Source organism: Orcinus orca, chromosome 10, assembly GCF_937001465.1.
Source record: "Orcinus orca chromosome 10, mOrcOrc1.1, whole genome shotgun sequence".
Taxonomy (NCBI): domain Eukaryota; kingdom Metazoa; phylum Chordata; class Mammalia; order Artiodactyla; family Delphinidae; genus Orcinus; species Orcinus orca.
The window spans coordinates 71,750,667-71,770,338 of NC_064568.1; the positions used below are offsets into that span (position 1 = coordinate 71,750,667).

General features: G+C 49.4%; 1 pseudogene; it reads left to right on the forward strand.

The window, feature by feature from the left end:
• The first annotated feature begins 1,634 nt into the window (after positions 1 to 1,634).
• On the forward strand, positions 1,635 to 18,997 carry LOC101281811 (GMP synthase [glutamine-hydrolyzing]-like; annotated as a pseudogene).
• The last annotated feature ends 675 nt before the right edge of the window (positions 18,998 to 19,672 follow it).

Consider the following 19,672-nt stretch of genomic DNA (forward strand, 5'->3'; position numbering starts at 1 on the left):
TACTTAACCTCACTAAGCCTCAGCTGCCCCGTCTGTAAAAGTGGAGGGCCACCCCACCTCACAGGACAGCTGTGAGGGAAACGTGTAGTGGACAGAGCACACGGTCAGCGACGATTAGCTCTCTATTTCTGTCATTACCAGTAAGTGTTACTCTGTTGGTGGGAATGTAAACTGGTGCAGCCACTATGGAAAACAGTATGGAGGGTCCTCAAAAAATTGAAAACAGAGATACCATGTGATCCAGCAATACCACTCCTGGGCATATATCCAGACAAAACTATAACTTGAAAAGACGCATGCACCCCTATGTTCATAGCAGCACTATCTACAATAGCCAGGATATGGAAGCCACCTAAATGTCCATTGACAGGTGAATGGATAAAGAAGATGTGATTATATATACATATGTGTGTGTGTGTGTGTGTGTGTGTGTGTGTGTGTGATGGAATACTACTCAGCCATAAAAAAGAATGAAATAGTGCCATTCGGAGCAACATGGATGGACCTAGAGATTATCATACTAAATAAGTCAGAGAAAGACAAACACCAGATAATATCACTTTTATGTGGAATCTAAAATACAACACAAATGAACTTATCTACAAAACAGAAACAGACTTACAGACGTAGAGAACAGACTTTTGGTTGCCAAGGGGGAGTGGGTGGGGGAGAGAAGGATTGGGAGTTTGGAATTAGCAGATGCAAACTATTATGGGATAAACGACAATGTCCTATTGTATAGCACAGGAAAATATATTTAATATCCTGTGATAAACCATAATGGAAAAGAATATGAAAAAGTATATATATGTATGACTGAGTCACTTTGCTGTACAGCAGAAATTAACACAACATTGTAAATCAACTATACTTCAATGAAACTAAAAGACAAAAAAACAAAAATAATAAAGTGTTACTTATAGATGCAGTGTGCTGAAAAGCTATGCTTCCACCAAGCAACCGCTTTTATTCGAAATTGTCAATGAAACATACGTACAAACACACACACATCATAAATGCACAGCTTGATGAATTCTCACAATTCCACACCCAAATCGAGAAATAGGACATTACCAGGATCCCCAGGACCCTCCCCCTACTATCTTCCTATTCATTGCCCCACTCCCAAAGGTAACAATTATCTTGACTTGGAACTGCATGGATTAGTTTTGCCTGTTTTTGTACTTATTATATAAATGAAATTTCATAGCATGTACTCTTTGTCATCTGAATTCTTTTATTAAACCTTCTGTTTGTGCGGGACGGGGGTCATCCATTCTGCGACTGACTTCCCTTTGTCAGTGAATTTTGCAGCTGATCCTATTTTTATGGAGCTGAAAGCCACAATAACGGCCCACTTCCAGAAACTCTACAGGATCCCCCCAGAGTCAATCTGTACACTCATCTTGCCCTCGCTTCCCCACATTTCCCCATGAACTTTATTCTGTCTCTTTTGGTGAAGTGTAAGAATGTTTATGACTTATCTCACATCCCATTTGGAATAATATATTTGGAAAAAAAATAATAATAATTGAATGAATCTTAGTTCTTCTTCCTTCCCTAGTCCAAGCTTCCTCTCACTATACAACTGTTTTAGGAAGATAATAATGATGATGATGATGTTGATGACAGTGATGACGGAAGAGGCAGAGGGGAAGATGATGTGGAAGAAGCTGACGCCGGTGATGAGAGGTAACGCATTTTATGTTGCTTAGTATGTGCCCGGCCTTATTGTAGCCTCCTGACCTGTACTGACTCATGCAATCTTCATCACAACACACTTCTATCCCCATCTTCAATGAAAGAAACCAAGGCACAGAAAGGCTAAAGTATCTTGCCAGGGCCATCCAGCTGGAAGGCGGTAAAGCTTGGATTAGAACCCAGCCTGAGCCGTCTGGTTTTGGAACCCTGCCCTCAGCCAGCACCCAGGACGGTCATGGAAGGACAAGGATGTCCTCTGAGCCATTTGCAGTGTCATCCCTTTAGAGTCAGTGCTCCCGGTTTGCTCCCCTGATCCTCTCTGTTACCAAAGCACCAATGACAAGCCTCAGTTGCAGTCTTGCACAAGTATATGTGTGTGTGCACGCACGCGCACACACCCACACACACGCAGGCACACGATGCTTCTGATCTTAATGCAAATGAGCACGTACCACACAGCAGAGCAGTCTCCCGCCACACTTCCCCCCAGTCCCACACCAGGTGTAATTATCACTGCCTTTCAGCAGAGCCATAGGCAGCCTTCAGTGGCATCAACAAAGGGAGAATCTCTGCAAATCAAGCTGCCCTGCTTACAGAGGAAGAGCCACGGCTGCCTGGGGAGGCTGATCCGGGCTGTTATCCTGGGAGAATTTACCCAGAGGCCCCACCAGAATCTCCATTCACTGACTCGATCCAGGCTCTATCAGATACTCATTTCTACACTTCACAGCCAACCCATAAAGCAGGAGTTACCATTTCCACTCTCCAGTTGAGGAAACTGAGGCTCCGATAAGATGTAGTCAATTAATGGAAGCCTGAGCAGTCTGGTTTGCTTTGCCCTGAAAAAGGAATCCCGGTGTTTGTTAAGGAGAGAAACACACTGATTTTGGGTTTTTTTTTCCCCAACAAAATCAAAGGGACTGGGCCCCCAGAGCAGGAGCAAGGGAGGCCTTAGGTTCAACCCAAGTCACAGTGCAGGTGCAAAGGAAGCTCCCTGGCTGTCTTTCCTCTGAGCAGAGCAGGCTCCTCGCCTCCAGGACCTGCCACTGCAAGTGGGAATAACGGTGAAAATACGCGTTGACCTCAGGCTCCCCAGGAAAGCTACTCCCGTTCTGGGTCCTTCCTTGGGCTTTAGTCCTTCTTACCACTTAATGTCTCAGTAAATTTTGTTGATAAGTGGTCTATGTTTTCTCCAAGAGCAGTAAACACCTTGTAATTTATAAATCATTTCATCAATAATTGCTTGCAGAAGAAATGGAGCAACCAAAGGCTGGGTGGCGAGGATGGAGACGAAAGAAGGACCATCCAGTACAAGGGTGCTGTTTAAAGAAACAGAGACAGGCACCCGGGTGCTTAGAAAGGGCTGTGACTAATTCCTGTTGTCACGCTTAGAGCAAAGGAGTGATGCTGAACGTCCCAGGTGCCTGGCATTTCTCAGTTATTATTTCTAACCCATGTGGCCAACCTGCACAGCCAGCATCATGGTCCCAGCTCTCACACGTATGGTGGCTAAGGCTCACCTTGGGTGAGTAGTCTGTCCAAGGTCAGGCAGCCTGCAGGTGGCAGGGCCAGGATCCAAGCCTAATTCTGGCTGCCTTCAAACCCATGCAGGCTCCCAAGGCCACCTTGGTCTCCAATGGACGATGGTTTTTAAGAGCACTTGACTGCAATCCATGGGAAGATATAGATGGGACATCTCCCTGGGCTGGAAATTGTCCCTTCGCCCCTTGGGATCCCTCTGCCCCAGGAGCTGTAGGGCACTGCGCCCGTGGCTTTCTTGCCCTCTGGCCTCTGGGAGGCTCTGCGAGTGGGTAGCTCCAGCAGGACATGGAAGGATGGAGAGTGAAGCTAGGGGTATTTTCCCTCCTGGCTTCCTTCCTGCTGGGTTGCAGCAGCCTGGCTGTCCCTCCATAAAAGGCTGTGGCTCCTCTCAAGGTGGCCTTTTCTACAGGACTCCCCTGTTGGGTTCTGGAAAGCACTCCCTCCCTACGTTCCTTCTGCCTCAGGGGTGGTAGCAGCCCTACTGCTGCCAGCCCCTGGTCCTGCATCCATGCTTTCCCTATTCTCCACCTTTGTAAACAGTCCATGAAGCCCGATGCCAATTATTGTCATTGAAGTGTGTCTTCTGTTTCCTCTTGGGACATGGACTGGCACAGTGACCCAGTACACATGCATGCATACACACACACACACACCTGAAACAAAAGTTTCAAGGAAACTTCCTATTCTGCCATGCCCTCCCCTGCCTCACCAAATAATTAAAATTTTTTCATGGCCCGCATTTTGGAAAAGTCCATTTTAGACTACACCCACGGTAGCATCCACAGTGATTATCTAGCCCAATCCTGCTTTTTTGAAAACTGAGGTTAGGAAAAAGAAGCAACTTGTTTACAAGGATGTATTGTACAACACGGGGAATAGAGCCAATATTTTATAATAACTATAAATGGAGTATAACCTTTAAAAATTGTAAATCGCTATATTGTACACCTGTAACATATAATATTGTACAGCAACTATACTTCAAAAAAAAAAAAAAAGGAAACTTGCTCCAGGCAGAGTCCGGACTAGAATTCGGATGAAGTGACTGCCGATCCTGCCTGCAGCACCTAGACCAAGTCCTGCTGCCTTTGCTGTGGGGACCCTTGACCCTCCCATGCCTTTCTCTCCCAAAGAACTGGCTGGAGTACGGTTATCTCCTTACTAACCAGCTTTCGCTTCTCGTTCCTAGTCTTTTCCAAGGCCGCCACTTACTCTCCCACTCATGAATGGCGTCACCACGGTTGATGGGAGCCTCGCTCGTCGGGGCTGGAAGGAGACCAAGCAGTCACTCAGCCCACCCCTCTCATCTCACAGGTGAGGAAGCCTGTCACCCTTTCAGGACTCGCCACTAAATCAGCACAGGCCTGATTCACAGCACAGTGGCCGGGATGCAACGTTAGAGAGAGAAAGGAGCGTGGCCTGCAGCACGGGCAGTCAGGGAGCACCTCGGGAGTCAGGGGGTGCCCCGCCATGGCTCGCCACAGCTCCCCACACCCTCCAAAGGCAGCAGAATCACGAGGAATTCACAGTGGAGGGAAGGGGAGCCTGAGGTTTCACCCTGATCATAAGCGTCTGGGTTTCCTCCTGAGAAAACCTCCTGGTTTTCCTCCCATAAGGGGGAGATGACTCATGATCTTGAAACTGAGCATGACCCTGTGGGGCTCCTGGGCCTGGAAACCTTTCAAACAGTTGCTAATCAGGGAAGGGAGAGGATGCAGAGACAAGGGAGGAGCAGGCAAGAAACAACAGGGCAGCCTTGAAGCAGGGTCCTAGTGCCGCCTTAAGCTGATACACATAAAAATATCTTGAGCTCTTTACAGATCTAAAACCCCCAACAAATGGAAGACGTCAGCATTCATTCCAGAGAAGATCACAGTTTGATAACCTTGCAAAGCTCATCAGGAGACCACCTGAGACCAGATTAAAGGACTGCAGCAACCCCCCCTCCCACTCTGACCCTTACCAGCAACTCCGCCCTTGAACCCTTGCTATAAAACTCCTCACCACATTCCCCCAGGTTGGGATGCACAGTTTTTCAGGGCACGAGTCTGCTGTGTCCCCCTTTGCCTGGCAAAGCAATAAAGCTATTCTTTGCTACTTCACCCAGAACTCCGTCTCTGAGGTTCAATTCGGCACCTGTGCACAGAGGCTGAATTTCGGGCATCATTCTCAGTGGTTGAATCTCCTCTCCCAGTCCCTGTGGCCATGGCCTCCAAAGTGGGGAGCACAGAGGGTTAGAAAGCAGAATTGAGGCGGGTAGGGAGGAAATATTACAATTCCTATTTGTATTTATTTTTACCTTTAAAAAATGTTTTCCTTCTATTACTTAATGTCGTAGCTTTCAGTATTACATGTATAAAACTTACAAATTAATACCCTTATTTTGGGGGTGAGAGGTAAAATGTGTTCATTCTTGGGATACAAATCTGCAAAGGCTCTGCTCTGGGGAACCGGGGACTCTCAGAGTGTGGGCTGCATCAGAATCACCCGGGGAGCTCGGTTCAGGGCCCAGGCCAAACCCACTGCAGCAGGTTCCCTGGGTGCAGGGCCAGCAATCTGCATGTTAAGCAAGCTCCCCAGGGAAATCCATGGCCACTAGCCTTTGCAGGTGGTCACTCTGGACTTTGCCTCTGTAGCAGTTGGGAAGAACCCACTTAGTCCACAGCCATCCCTCTGTCCCCATCCCCAGAGCTGCATCTCACAGAGAAATAGGTCCTGGCAGCCCTGTCTTCCACGTGCTGCATACAGGGTGCTTGGCCAAGGGGTAGCACGGGGCTGAAGCCCTTGGGATGTGCACCCTGACACGGGAGCTACCTCTACCTCGAAGAAGGGGCACCTCTTTTCTAGTTTACCCAGAGCTGCCCTGAGGGCTGGCGGTGGCTCTGGGCTGCTCTCCATCTGCCTGCTGGGGGAGCCTGACCTTTCACTAGGACCAGACTGGGATCACCACAGCAAGGACAGTCCCTGTGAGGGCAAGAGGGGAAATGTGACTCAGACACACCAAGACCGGCCTAGGGTTAGGGAAACACCCCCGAGTCTGGCCCAGGGTTTAGAAAGAACTTCCTGATGTGAGCGTGTTAAAATGGAAAGTCAGGGAAGACCCACCTCAGGAAAAGGAGGAGAGAGAAAAAGATGGGATAGAGAAAAAGCAGATGAGAGAGAATAAGACAGGCAGAGACTGAAAGAGGAGAATAAACAATTACCCTTGAGGGGTGGGCACAGTGAGGAGTGGGCGGTGTCACCGTAGCACATCTGCCCAACAGGCAGAGCTGGGGAGAGGGTAGGTGGTGGGTTATGGCTCATTTTAGGAAAAAAATTATGCCCCCTGCTATGGCAGGAGATAGACGGGCTCCAGGCTAGATATTTACAACTGGCTTCCTGTTCACACTTCCTGGGGTGAGAAGAAGTTGGGCTTCAGGCCAGACATTCATTACCAGCCCCGTTTACATTTCTGAAACAAGAGACAAACGGGCTCCAGGACTACATATTTATGACCTGACTCCTGTCTATATCTCCAGATCTGCACCTCGATATAAAACCTAGCAACAGAAATAAGGTAAATAACCAGACGTTGGACATTTTTATGGCAGGGATGGAGTAGGACTAAACCCTGTTAAAAGATCAAGAGGTCATACATTTCCCATCCTTGGGGCAAGGGAAGTATTGCACATGCGCAGAAAGGCTCCTTGGGGGTCAAAAAGGAGGTGGAACCACCCCATAATAATGTGATGCTAAGGCCATCCCATAGGCCTCTGGGCTGAAATCCATTTTGGAAAAAAGTTGCACACATATGTGGGGGAGGCTCCTAAGGCAGGTCAGGTGTGGAAAAAGAAACCAGATAATTGGCCAAAGGTACACAAAGACCTGGAAGAACCGCCCTGCATAAATGATTTAATCGCCTCTTTACTGCACTCCTTCTCCTCAGGGAGAACGCCCACACCCTTTCTCTCCGGGTGGGAATCTCTGCCTCGCTTCTGTCTTAACTAAACAAACGGTTTCTCTGTGTGCTCTCCCACGTGTTGTTGTGCTATGTCTCTAAAAATAAACTTTGTACCTGTTTTTACAGTTTTGCCTCCATGAGAAGTGCATTTTTTACTGGGGGCAAGAGCCAGTGGGTGTGGTGGCTAGGATTTCCGGTTTTCATCCAGGTTACATAGGCTCAATTCCTGGGCAGGGAATTAAGATCTCGCTTCACACCACCACTCACTGCTGCCTCTCCGAGATCACCGCAACCCTCCAGTCTGTATATTCCTTCACACTGGCCCAAAGTGGCTGGAGTAGGAGAGGAAGACCAGGGATGCTCAGCGTTTCCGGGACTTTCCCTGGTGAAGGTGAGGAAAAGCATTTTGCACTGTCAGTGTTTTTCCATTGGCCACTTGGAGCCTGTTTACATTCGTGTTTTAGCATCTGAGCAGTAAATCAGCAAATGACCTGTTGGGCTGTTTTAACCAGGATGCCTGCTGATGATGACATTTCCACTGCTGATATGCACAGGTGGGATTCTACAGGGTGACTGCTATTATCACATCATCAGGAGTTTATCTTGGGAGCGTTTGGGTTTTGCTGATTTAATAACCAAGCCCTGGTGTCTGTGCCATCAGGGAAATGTTTAGTCTGATGAAGGGAACAGGTGAGTCCAGCATCTTCACCCATAGGTCAGGCCGGAGCTTATTTAAGAGAAAGTAAAAGGTGCAAGGGGAACATTTGCTTGTTTAATTGGCCATAGATTTTCCTGGCAATAATTTGCAGCAAGATAAGGGACCTCTTCAAGGTCATGCATCTTGGCTGGCTGGGTAAGGAAAAGGACTTGGGAAATTCCTGGTGCTCGGTTTTTTAAATGAGTTTGTTGATTTCTCTCAGACTCATCCATCAGCTGATGAATGTCTATTGTTTAACTGATGGTTCCTGCCCAGCTGGCCTGGCTCTCTGCCTGGACATGCTGTGTCTGGATAAAGGCAAAGATGGAGGACTTGCCCTGGGGTCTGGAGTGCCAAAGCCCTTGTATCCAGACCCCCAGGCATAAACCCTGCCCCAAGGTCAATAAGCCACTGAGCCTCATGGCAGAGAGGTAGCTTGGAGAGAGAACAGGCCACCTCTGCATGAAGTGGGATGGACAACAGTGCCTGTGTCCCAGCTTGCACAGGTCCAACACCCTATTCCCGGCCCAGTGATCTGCTGGAGCAGAACCTGTGATTCCTCGCATTAATTCCTGGGGTTTAGCACATGGCTTGACACTCAGCAAATGCTAAGTGCTGGAATAAATGAATGAATGAATGTAGCGACTTGCCCAGGGACACATAGCTGGTGGTGGCACAGCCAGGATACCCAAGACTAACGCTGTGCTCCTTATACCCCCCCACCACTGTCTACCAAGGGGTTAAGTACACAGGCGTCTGGCCCCAGACCCCTGGAGTCTGAGTCCTGGTCTATTTCCTAGCTGCGAGGTGGCTGTGGAGGCATGCCTCTCAGATCCCTCTTCAAGGAGGAATTTCCTGTTCAGTGGTAGGAGGGCAGTTAGCTGAGAGCCTCCAGTTATAGCACCTTCAGGGGCCACCTCAGTTCTGGAGCTCAGGCCAGTTCCTCCCAGTCAGGGCCAGCCAGTGACCCAGCATGGCAGGTGCTGGGGCTTGGCCATTTCTGCCCGGAGCCGGACTCGTCTAATGGGCAGTCTGCTGGGGAGCTCCCCATTGGGCGGCCTGAGATGCTGCCGTTGTGCGTGACCTGGTGAATGGTGGTCTGAGGCGTTCCTGCCCCTTTCCCTCCCCCAGCTTGCAGGTCTGCATTACGGTCTGAAGGTTCTCTCTGTCCAAGGACCATAGTCTGCTATGTAATAAATATGATGACACTGCCCAGGGATAACTGATTCCATCACCTGGACCACAGTGATTGCTGGGGGAGGGAAGTAGAGGGAATACATAACCCAGTTTGGGCCAATGAGTTATGAGATGTATGGGGGGGGGGCTTCTCCAAAGCTCCTTCTTCTTTTATCAGAACCTCTCAGAGAGAAGCTGTTTGCCTCCAGATGGTTCTGTAGTCACCAATGTGGTGGGATTGGGGGGAGGGTGGTCAGAAGAGAAAACTGACCCAGGAGTAGAGTGGAGCCCAGGGAATCACAACAAAATGGGGCCAGAGTCCTGCTAACAAGGAGAACCCCTGGATCAAACCATGCCTGAAGCCAGAGACTTTTCAATAATCTGAACTTTTCAATAATTCATTCAGTTATATCAGCTGAGACCAAGCTAAGTGTTCTAACTATCATTTACAATGAAAATAATCCTGATTCAATTAGGGAACAAGAAAAGAAAAGAGGGATCACCCACCCACCACCCCAGGCCAGGTCACAAAGAAATGAATCTCTGATGGTAAAATTTCAAGCACATGAATGGCAAGGAAATCTCAGGAAGAGGTTTGGGGACAGAGGATTCAGCAGATGTTTCCCCAACCCAGATTTCATAGGCAGTGGATGCTCCAGGATCCACCTGTGGCCTGAGAGCTGGATAGACAGAGGCCAGGGTTACAGTGGTGGTATTCCCACCAAGTGGGAAACAAACCAACTCCCTGGGGCAAGAAGAGAGGAGAGCCAGTCCATCTGCCCACACAAACACACACACCCAAAATGAGAGGAGCGGGCTTCCCTGGTGGCGCAGTGGTTGAGAGTCCGCCTGCCGATACAGGGGACACGGGTTCGTGCCCCGGTCCGGGAAGATCCCACATGCTGCGGAGCGGCTGGGCCCGTGAGCCATGGCCGCTGAGCCTGCGCGTCCGGAGCCTGTGCTCCGCAACGGGAGAGGCCACAGCAGTGAGAGGCCTGCGTATTGCAAAAAAAAAAAAAAATCACCTTTCAAGCCAGGACTGGGTGAGGGGGTCCTTCCTCAGGCTGGGAAAGGGGATCACAGGCCACACCCGGTGGCTTTTGAGGGACACACCAGTCCAGTGCTGCCAGCGGGCCTGACCCTGAACGTGGTTCAAATTCTGGCGTGGGCTCTGCGCCGTGAAGTGATGGTCGAGGTGAGGATGTGGCTGTGGTCCTAGTTCTGCCCTGATGTATCAGGTGAGCCTGGACTAGTCACCTTACCTGGGACTCAATCCTTCTTCTGTTAATGAGGGGTAGTTCTGGAATCAGTGTTTCTCAAAACAGGGGTCTGTTGGCACTTGGGGTGGTCAGTTCTTCCTGTGTAGGACTAGTCCACACATTGCCCCAGGGGGCACATTCACTAGGAATCCCCACTGTCCCCCAACCCCGCAAGATGGCCCCAGCCACTGTGACAACCCAAAACCACACACTCATATGTCAACACATCCCCTAGGGAGACAGTGCCAGCCCTGGCTGTGGACCACTCTCCGGTAGCTTTCCTGAACAGCTGGGTGGCCTCCCTGTACCTCAGTGTCTGCATTTCAGAAATGGGGATGATAACGTGCCTGCCTCATTGGGCTATGAAGCTTAAATGAGATACTGCTTATAAAAATGAAGAATGGTGCCTGGCACACGAACAATAAGCATTACCCACAGTAATCAATAATTAATCAAGCATTACCCTCCCAAGTATCTGTTATCCAATTTCAATCCTACCTAGTACACGCCATTATTCCCATTTTGTATCTGGGGAAACGGAGGACCTGAGAGGTGAAATAACTCGACAGATTTCAACAATGGCTCAGTGTGACTTCCCAGCCTGGCCTCTTAACAGCCCATTTGCGGGGACATGACAAGGCCAGGCACTTACTGGCCTCTGTTATAGGATGTCTGTACTGGGGGGCTGGAGAAAGTTGGGACAGGGCCTGGGGCTGATTACCGTCAGTTCCAGAAGACGGACTGGAGGTGAGGGCCTTCCTGAATCTGCCCAGCTACATGTTTCTCTGGCACCCTGTCTGTAAATCCAAAATTCAGGTCAAGGAGGTTTTCTCCTTGCTTGCTTAAGATGGCTCTAAGGAACAGGACACAAGGGGCTGAGCTCAGGAGACCAGGTCTGCAATAGCAAGGAGGCTGGGGGCAGGGAGTCCAGAGTGTGGCTGGAGAGGCGGGCGGCCGGGGGCGGCTGCAGGAAGGGCATTGCGCTGGCAGGACACGTCCTCCGTGATATCCTGGGGCAGCAGAGGAAGGCGGGCAGGGGACAGAGCCCAGAGCCCATACCACGGAGAAGCCACAGAAAGCTCCGGGAGACCCCACGGGATGGCAGTCAGGCGCTCGCTATGCCCAGACACCCTGACCTTTCTTTTCCTCCCACCTCAGGGCCTTTGCCCTGTGGTTGGTTCTGCCTGGAATGCTTTTCACCCAGACTTTCCCACGCCTGTCTCCTCCTTATTGCTGGATCTCACAGCTCACAAAGGCCTTCCCAAAACACCCCAGTTGAACCAGTCACACAACCCTGCTTCTTAGCGCTTAGCAATGGCAAGAATTGTTTGCTGTTTATCAGTATAATGTTCTGAGAGCCTAGAACAGTGTCTGGCACGAAATAGGTCCTCGGTCAATATCAAATGAATGAATGAAGGACAGAGACACACTTTCCGATGGCAGGGAAACTTCGGTCTGAGGGGAGACGCGGCCCCGCCCTCAGGGAGCCCCAGCCTGAGGGGAGACGCAGTTGTTTTCCTTGCGGCAATAGTCATCAGCAAGTACTAACCAAATACATAATCCTTGCAGGCAGTGTGGCTGAGGAGTCTCAGGCTTACAGGACTGTCGGAAGACTTCCCGTAGGAAGCTGCCTCTGACAACTGGAGGCCCCACATCTTAGACCCATCAAAGGGGTCTCTCCCTAGTGGACCAACACTGTGCTTTTAAATCAGAGCCAATCAAAGTGGTCATGCTCATATGTGGCTGCTGAGTGACAAACCCCAGAGATCTCTCACCACAGGTCCAGACACACCTATGTGACCACTCCTTTTTGCAGTATAAATACTTGTCTGGCTCTTGATTGGAGAAAATGTGGTCACAGGCCACCCTCTGCTTGGAACTTCTCCCCGCTTCTCTGATCTCATGTCCTATCTATATCCCCATTTATAGACTCCAGGACCGTGGAACGGGACGCAGACTCACAGTGCAGTCTGCCAGTGGCACCTACCTGGAGTTGTGCAGTGCACAACCTGTACAGCTGTGCTTAGCAGCACTGAAAAACTCCCAGAGTCTCAGGACTGAAAGGGACATCAGAAAGCCTAAAGCACAGTCACTCAACCTTAAAATGAAGAGCCTGAGGCTGCTGGTGGAGACAAGGCTTTTCCAAGGCCATGCAGTGACGCCTCAGTGAAATGGCTGGGCTGTGGACCCACAGCTCTGGGCTCTCAGAATGGCACCATGAGGTGTCCTCTGCCGTCCTCCCTCCCCTCCTCTAGGGCTCTCAAAACGCCCCCTTCCCTCCCCTTCAGCGCACCCTGTGCGCCCACCCTGGTTCTGTGCTCTCATTCAGAGTCAGTACATGCCATGCTTTGGGGTCTTCCTAGGTAAATCACATCACCAAGCTGTGGCACCCACCACTGGTCCGCTCAGAGTGGGGGGCCCCCGCCAGAGTGGGTCCGCATCTGTACAAGGGCTAGTAATGGGGTGAAGGGAATGACGAGGAGGTGGGGAGGACCCCCATGTTTCCTGGCAGAGTAAAAACACAGAGTCAGACACACTTGGGTAGGAGTTGCTCTGCCCCCCACTCTACCCCGCCAGGGGTGTGACCTTGGATGGTCCGGTCCACTCAGCCCTTCTGGGCTCCAGATGTCTCAACTATAAAGGGCGGTAAAAATAACCCTCATTTCTCCCCCCACCCCTCACCCCAGCCTAGTAAGGATTACATAAGGTAATCGATGTGAGGGACCGAGCTGGGCTCAAGCCACGACTGCACCTGCCCCTCGGAAACAAGCCCTCCTCCTGGAAGCCTTTCTCAGCCTCTGTTCTGCATGTGTGTTATGGCTCTTTCCCGTGGAAGCCGTTTAAAGGCAGGAACTGCTACTGGGAAGAGAAAAAATCTTTGGCACAGCCCAGCCATTACCAGAGATGTTTAACCAGCCCGCATTCAAGGCAGAAGGACGTGCATGAAAGCGTTTTATCTTCCTCCCACAAAGGGAGAGCAGGGCCCTGTGCCAAGCTGAAATGAAGACTTGATCTTTTAAAATAGACATTTAGGATTCACTGATGCTTTGCTAACCCCCAGTCAAATCACGACATCAAGGAAAGAAAAACTCCATTTTCTGCTAAGATGTTGAAATGGCCCTTTCCAATTAAGCTGTGGGCTCTGGGAGGGGCAGCCCAGGCAGGCGGCCCAGAGCCGTGTCTCCTCATCTGTGTGTTTCTGGGTCTGTGAGCACCTCGGAGCTGAGCCCACGTGTCCTGGGTGAGGGGGCTGGCCTCCAAGCCATCCTGCCCTCTGGGTCTCCCACCAGGCTGGGTCCCTGGTTGTCCCTGGGAGGGATGTGAGACCTGTTAGTTAGCAATCACTTACATGGTTTGCATATATCAGTAGGTCTGATCATCTACTTCGAATTAGCAAAGACCAGGACTCTCACAAGATTGCCCACGAAACACGACTACGTGCTAATAACACCATCCATCTGAAACCCACCATTCCCCAGCTCCCCATGGCTGTCTGTCAAGAGAGCACAGACTCATCTATTAAGACTCAGCGCAAGGGCGGTAATTAAAGCAACAACGACAAACACTTGTATGTCCCTTTCGCTGTCAGTCACGGCTCTAGCTGCTTTCGCATATTAACTCATTTCATCTTCGGGTAACTGTGGTGCTTCAAGAATGGCCACAAATCCTTTCCGCTCTTCCCACTGGAGAGTTTGAGTCTCAGTCTTCTCACTTTGAACCTGGGCAGGCCCGGGGTCCACGTGATGAGTACAATGTGGTGGAAGCGATACCGTGCCAGTTTCTAGAGCAGACCTGAAGACACTAGCAGCTTCCACCTCCATCTCTTGCTGCGCTCTCTTTGGCAGCCCTGGGCCTCCACGGAAAGAGTCTGACTAGTCCAAGACTGCCATGCTGGAGGGACCACATTCACGTGCTTTAGTGGACAGTCCCAGCTGCACCCAGCCTTTCAGCCATCCTGGCCGAGGTGCCAGACACGTGAGTGAAGCCATCTGGGACCTTCCAGCTGAAGTACCATTGAGTGACCTCAGCTGATGCCACGTGGGGCAAAAGCACCAAGCAGCCAACTGCCTGAGTAACTGACCACAAAACCATGAGGTGTAATAAAATGGCACGAGTACTTTGTTAGGCAGCGGTGGATAACCAGGACAACCTTCTGAGGCAGGTCCAACGGAATACCGTTTGACAGCTGAGAAAACTGAGACACAGAGACGTCAAGTAATTTGCCCATGGTCACACAGCTAATAAGTGATGAAGCCAGGATTCCAAACCCAGACAGCCTGGTCCCAAAGTCCATGCTCCCTCTTCTCTGAACCCTAAATTGACTACTATTCCACTATCCTAACGTCTCTTGAACTTACCCATTGGTAAATCTTCTCCCTTACTGGATGCAAAGGCTACTGAAAGGCAGATCCCAATTCTTAGTCAATGCATAGATAGCCCTGTCCTGGAACAGAGGAAGAATGCTCAGTGTTTGCTGAGAGTGGGGGGGGGGGGGATGGATAGATCGATGGACTGATGGATGAACCAATGAATGGGCTTGGATAGGAGACAGCCTGGAGAACGTGGAGGGGCTAGAACTGTTTGGGGTGTGGGCTTATTAGAGGTGCCGTGGGAGGATTAGCATGAGGGAAGCAGAGGAACACCACACACCAGGCAGAGGGGTGCAAAGACTCCCTTGACTGACTGTGTGGTTCCCCACCCTCTCCTCTCCAGGGCCTCACAAAGAGTCACTCTTTGAGGCTAAAGATTAATTCTGAAAAAACACTTCTATTTTAGTGTTATATGTTGCCTCCATTCTTTTTTCTCCCCCAGCACAATTTTAACAAGGACCCAAAGCTTCCACTAATAGATATGTCACGTACCTGCAATGTCTAGTCACCAGCTGAACACTAATTTTCCCTGTGAATGTCCTGGTAGCCCAGGCAAAAGGGAAAATACATTGTAGTTAAGAGCTCTCATTTGGGGGAGATTTGCTGACCTCTTAGATCCAGAACCAATAACCTTGCAGAAGGCTCACCTCTGACCCGCAGGCAGGGAGTCCCTCCACACTCAGCCTCTGGACGCATGCACCCCATGTGTTCACCACCAGTCCACCCTGGACGCAGTGGTGCTTATTCCTAACCCCTCCTCTGCTGTGCTCAAAAGGGCGTGGGCTTGAGTTCATTCGTCTCTCAACCATGAATCCTCAGTTCTGCAGATGCCGTGCTTATTGCCAGAACAGTCAGTGACCGCAAGGTCTTCAAAACCTCTGGAAACTTCTGGAGAAACAAGAGTCCCTGGGCTCCTCCCACCAGCACTCTTCTCTTTAAGATTCCAGGCAAACAAGGATTTCTATTACCTTGTCCGAGAGTATTTTTCCGGGAAGAATGGTTATGCTGAACCTCAATGGAAATTTCCACTGGGGCTTCTCTGTTTTCTGGAACTCATTACACAGAGCAGCGTTCAATTTACAGGATGCAATCCCTTAGATGTGGACGCTTAGGTTATATAGTTCACCAGAGCAGATAAAAAGAGGCCAACAGACTCATCCGGAGAGATGAAATTTCTCCTGCAAAGAGGGTGGTCTCTGCTCAGAGTTCAGAAAGAGAAGCCTGTCCTTCCAGGAGGGATTGATTGCATAGATGGCTCTCACAAAGGATGCTGGATAACGTAACAGTTGACCCAGAGATGTTCACTGTCTCATTAACCTCCTGAGAGTGACCAGGACAGCAAATTCTGAGCTACTCAGAGAGAGCGTCGAGAACAACCAGGCACAGCAGTCGCCCCTCCTGCCCTGCCCTCACCAGCCTCTACCACTTGGCTTTGCTCAAGGCAGGTAATGAACAGACTTGAGGAAAATGCTTAATCCCAAGCCAGATGCCACATTCACTCTACCAGGTCTCCTCCCTGCCACCTCCTGCCCCAGCATGCACACGCACACACAATTTCCCCAGTCTCTGTGTTATGGAACTAATCTACTTTACTACCACCTTGAGGAACATGTGAATCACTGAGCAAAGACAGAGAGAAAGCTGAAGATAAGTTATTTTTGGAAGGTTGTCATTTTGAAGCCCCAAAGGCAGGCTTCTCCAGGGTGGGTGAGGCCGTCGAAGTGACAGGCAGCTGGGGCCGTTCCCTCTTCCCTGAACAGCCCTTTCTCCCCCACACTCTGGACCTTTGCACTGTCTGTTGCCTCCACCTGGGATGCCCTCTTCTGATCGCCATCTTTTCCTGGCAAAATGCCATCTGTCTCTCTCGAGGCCCAGATATTCCTGATCTCCCCACCCCAGCATAAGCTCCCCGAGCTTAGGGCCCTTACCTCTCATGTCATAGAGTTGCTTCATGGCAAACAGTGTAGACTCTGGAGCCAGTGGCCTGGGCTCAACTTCAGACTGCTACTTACTAGCTGTGTAATAGGGAAGAACAAATCTGACTCCATATTGGATCTGTTTCTTTTACTTTCACCTTTGCATTCCATTGCTTTTGCTACAAGATAAGAATGTTGCCTGTAGCTTGAAATATACAGGATAGCCCATTCTCAAGGCTCTGACCTTTAAAGGTATAACACTGTTCCATTCATATAGAGATACAAAGTTGCGGAACAGACAATAACATTTGTTTTGTTCGAGGTTTATAGGAACATCGTGACTGGACATACAGGGACAGCTGCAAGGACAAAGGATTCTGACACCAAGAGGGCTGCAGCGATCAATAACACCCCCTCCTCTTTTACTATAAGAGAAGCCTGAATTCTAACGAGGGTAAGATGGTTCTCTGCGAAGCTAGTCCACCATCTTCTCCATTTGCTGGCTTTCTGAATAAAATCACTATTCCTTGTCCCAACAACTCGTTTCTCAGTTGATTGCCCTGTCATGCGGCGAGCAGTGCAAGTTTGGACTTGGTAACGGCTGTGCAACTTTGCACAAGTTACTGAATCTCTCCGTGCTTCAGATGCCCCTTCCATGAGATGAGGAAGATAACCATGTCTACCTGATTAGGGTTGTTGAGAGAATTTTAAAAGCAATGACTGTAAATTGCTGTCATTATCATTATCCCTAGGGACTGCGTGCTCAAGGCTGGGCACTCAAAGGAGCTTGGAATGCCTCCTGAACTGCAGTGTGGGAATAAGGAATTGGCTGCAGTCCGCTAGGGAAGTGGGGATTGAGAGACAATAATGCAGTCGGGGCAGCTCCAGGAGTAATATGGGGGCCCAGGGATGGGGTGGGGCTGGAGGTCCTGCCCAGCACACCCTGACTGCCTCTACCACACCCTGAGATTTTCCTCAGCACCAGCCCCATCTCCTCTTCCAGCCTCGGGGATCATCTGAGAGCAGACTGAAAGGGAGCTCCTGCCTCAGATCTGCCCTGCAGGGAGCTGCAGCCTTGGTAGGTTGGAAAATGTTCACTATCAGCTCTTTGGAGGAGGAGAGGCGCAACTGTGATTCACTGTGTCTGCCAACTGCCAAGGTGTAAATACTCCCAGCATGGCGGGCTTCAAGCTCCTGACACGACGTCACTGAATACGGAGTTGAGAATGGATGGGCAGTTCCCTCTATTACGTGGCAATATCACTATATGCCTACAATAGATGTAAATTACCTGAAGCGTATGGATCAGAGTAAAATACACAGAATTAGAATGTAGCTAAATAATTACAAAGGAATAGGTTGCAAACATATATTTCTTTTTGATATAATAATTTAATATAATATTAAATCATGGTTGTGTCGAAAAAGTAGCTGTCAGGATGCCTAAAACGGTTGGTTGTTTGGCCTGAGGTGACCCAGCACTGGAGCCTACCCAGCTCTTTGGTGGGGCTAATGGCAGACTCAAGCCAAGGAGTACTTCCCACAACTTCTGCTGCCCGTGTCCTTGTCCCCACGGTGAGCCACAGCCACCCCCCGCCTCTGCAGGAGACCCTCCAACACTAACAGGTAGAGCAAATGGATCTAGAAAATTATATGGAGTCCAGTTCCACCCTGAAGTTGGCCTTACAGAAAATGGGAAAGTAATACTGAAGAATTTCCTCTTCGACATAGCTGGGTGCAGCGGGACCTTCACTGTGCAGAACAGAGAACTTGAGTGCACTCAAGAGATCAAAGAGAGGGTCGGCACATCAAAAGTTTTGGTTTTGCTCAGTGGTGGAGTGGACTCAACAGTTTGTACAGCTTTGTTGAATCGTGCTTTAAACCAAGGTCAAGTCATTGCTGTGCACATTGATAACGGCTTTATGAGAAAACGAGAATGTTGGTCTGTTGAAGAGGCCCTCAAAAAACTTGGAATTCAAGTTAAAGTGATAAATGCCGCTCATTCTTTCTACAATGGAACAAACAGCTCTACCAATATCAGATGAAGACAGATCTCCACGAAAGAGAATTAGCAAAACCTTAAAATGACTACGAGTCCCGAGGAGAAAGGAAAAATCATTGGGGATCCTTTTGTCAAGATTGCCAATGAAGTAATTGGAGAAATGCACCTGAAACCAGAGGAGGTTTTCCTTGCCCAAGGTACTTTATGGCCTGATCTAATTGAAAGTGCATCCCTTGTTGCAAGTGGCAAAGCTGAACTCATCAAAACCCATTATATACACTACCAAACGTAAGGTAGATAGCTAGTGGGAAGCAGCCGCATAGCACAGGGAGATCAGCTCGGTGCTTTGTGACCGCCTGGAGGGGTGGGATAGGGAGGGTGGGAAGGAGGGAGACGCAAGAGGGAGGAGATATGGGAACATATGTATAACTGATTCACTTTGTTATAAAGCAGAAACTAACACACCATTGTAAAGCAATTATACCCCAATAAAGATGTTTTAAAAATAAAAATAAATAAATAAAATGTTTTAAGTCACAAAAAAATAAAAATAAAAAAACCATTATAACGACACAGAGCTTATCAGAAAGTTGAGAGAGGAGGGAAAAGTCATAGAACCTCTGAAAGATTTTCATCAAGACGAAGTAAGGATCTTAGGCAGAGAATTTGGACTTCCGGAAGAGTTCGTTTCCAGGCATCCATTCCCAGGTCCGAGCCTGGCAATCAGAGTAATATGTGCTGAGGAATCTTATATTTGTAAGGATTTTCCTGAAACCAACAATATTTTGAAAATAGTAGCTGATTTTTCTGCAAGCGTTATAAAGCCACATACACTATTACAGAGAGTCAAAGCCTGCACAACTGAAGAGGCTCAGGAGAAGCTGGTGCAAATTACAAGTCTGCATTCACCGAATGCCTTCCCGCTACCAGTTAAAACTGTGGGTGTGCAGGGTGACTGTCGTTCTTCCAGTTATGGGTGTGGAATCTCCAGTAAGGATGAGCCTGACTGGGAATCTCCAATTTTCCTGGCTAGACTTATACCTCGCCTGTGTCACAACATTAACAGAGT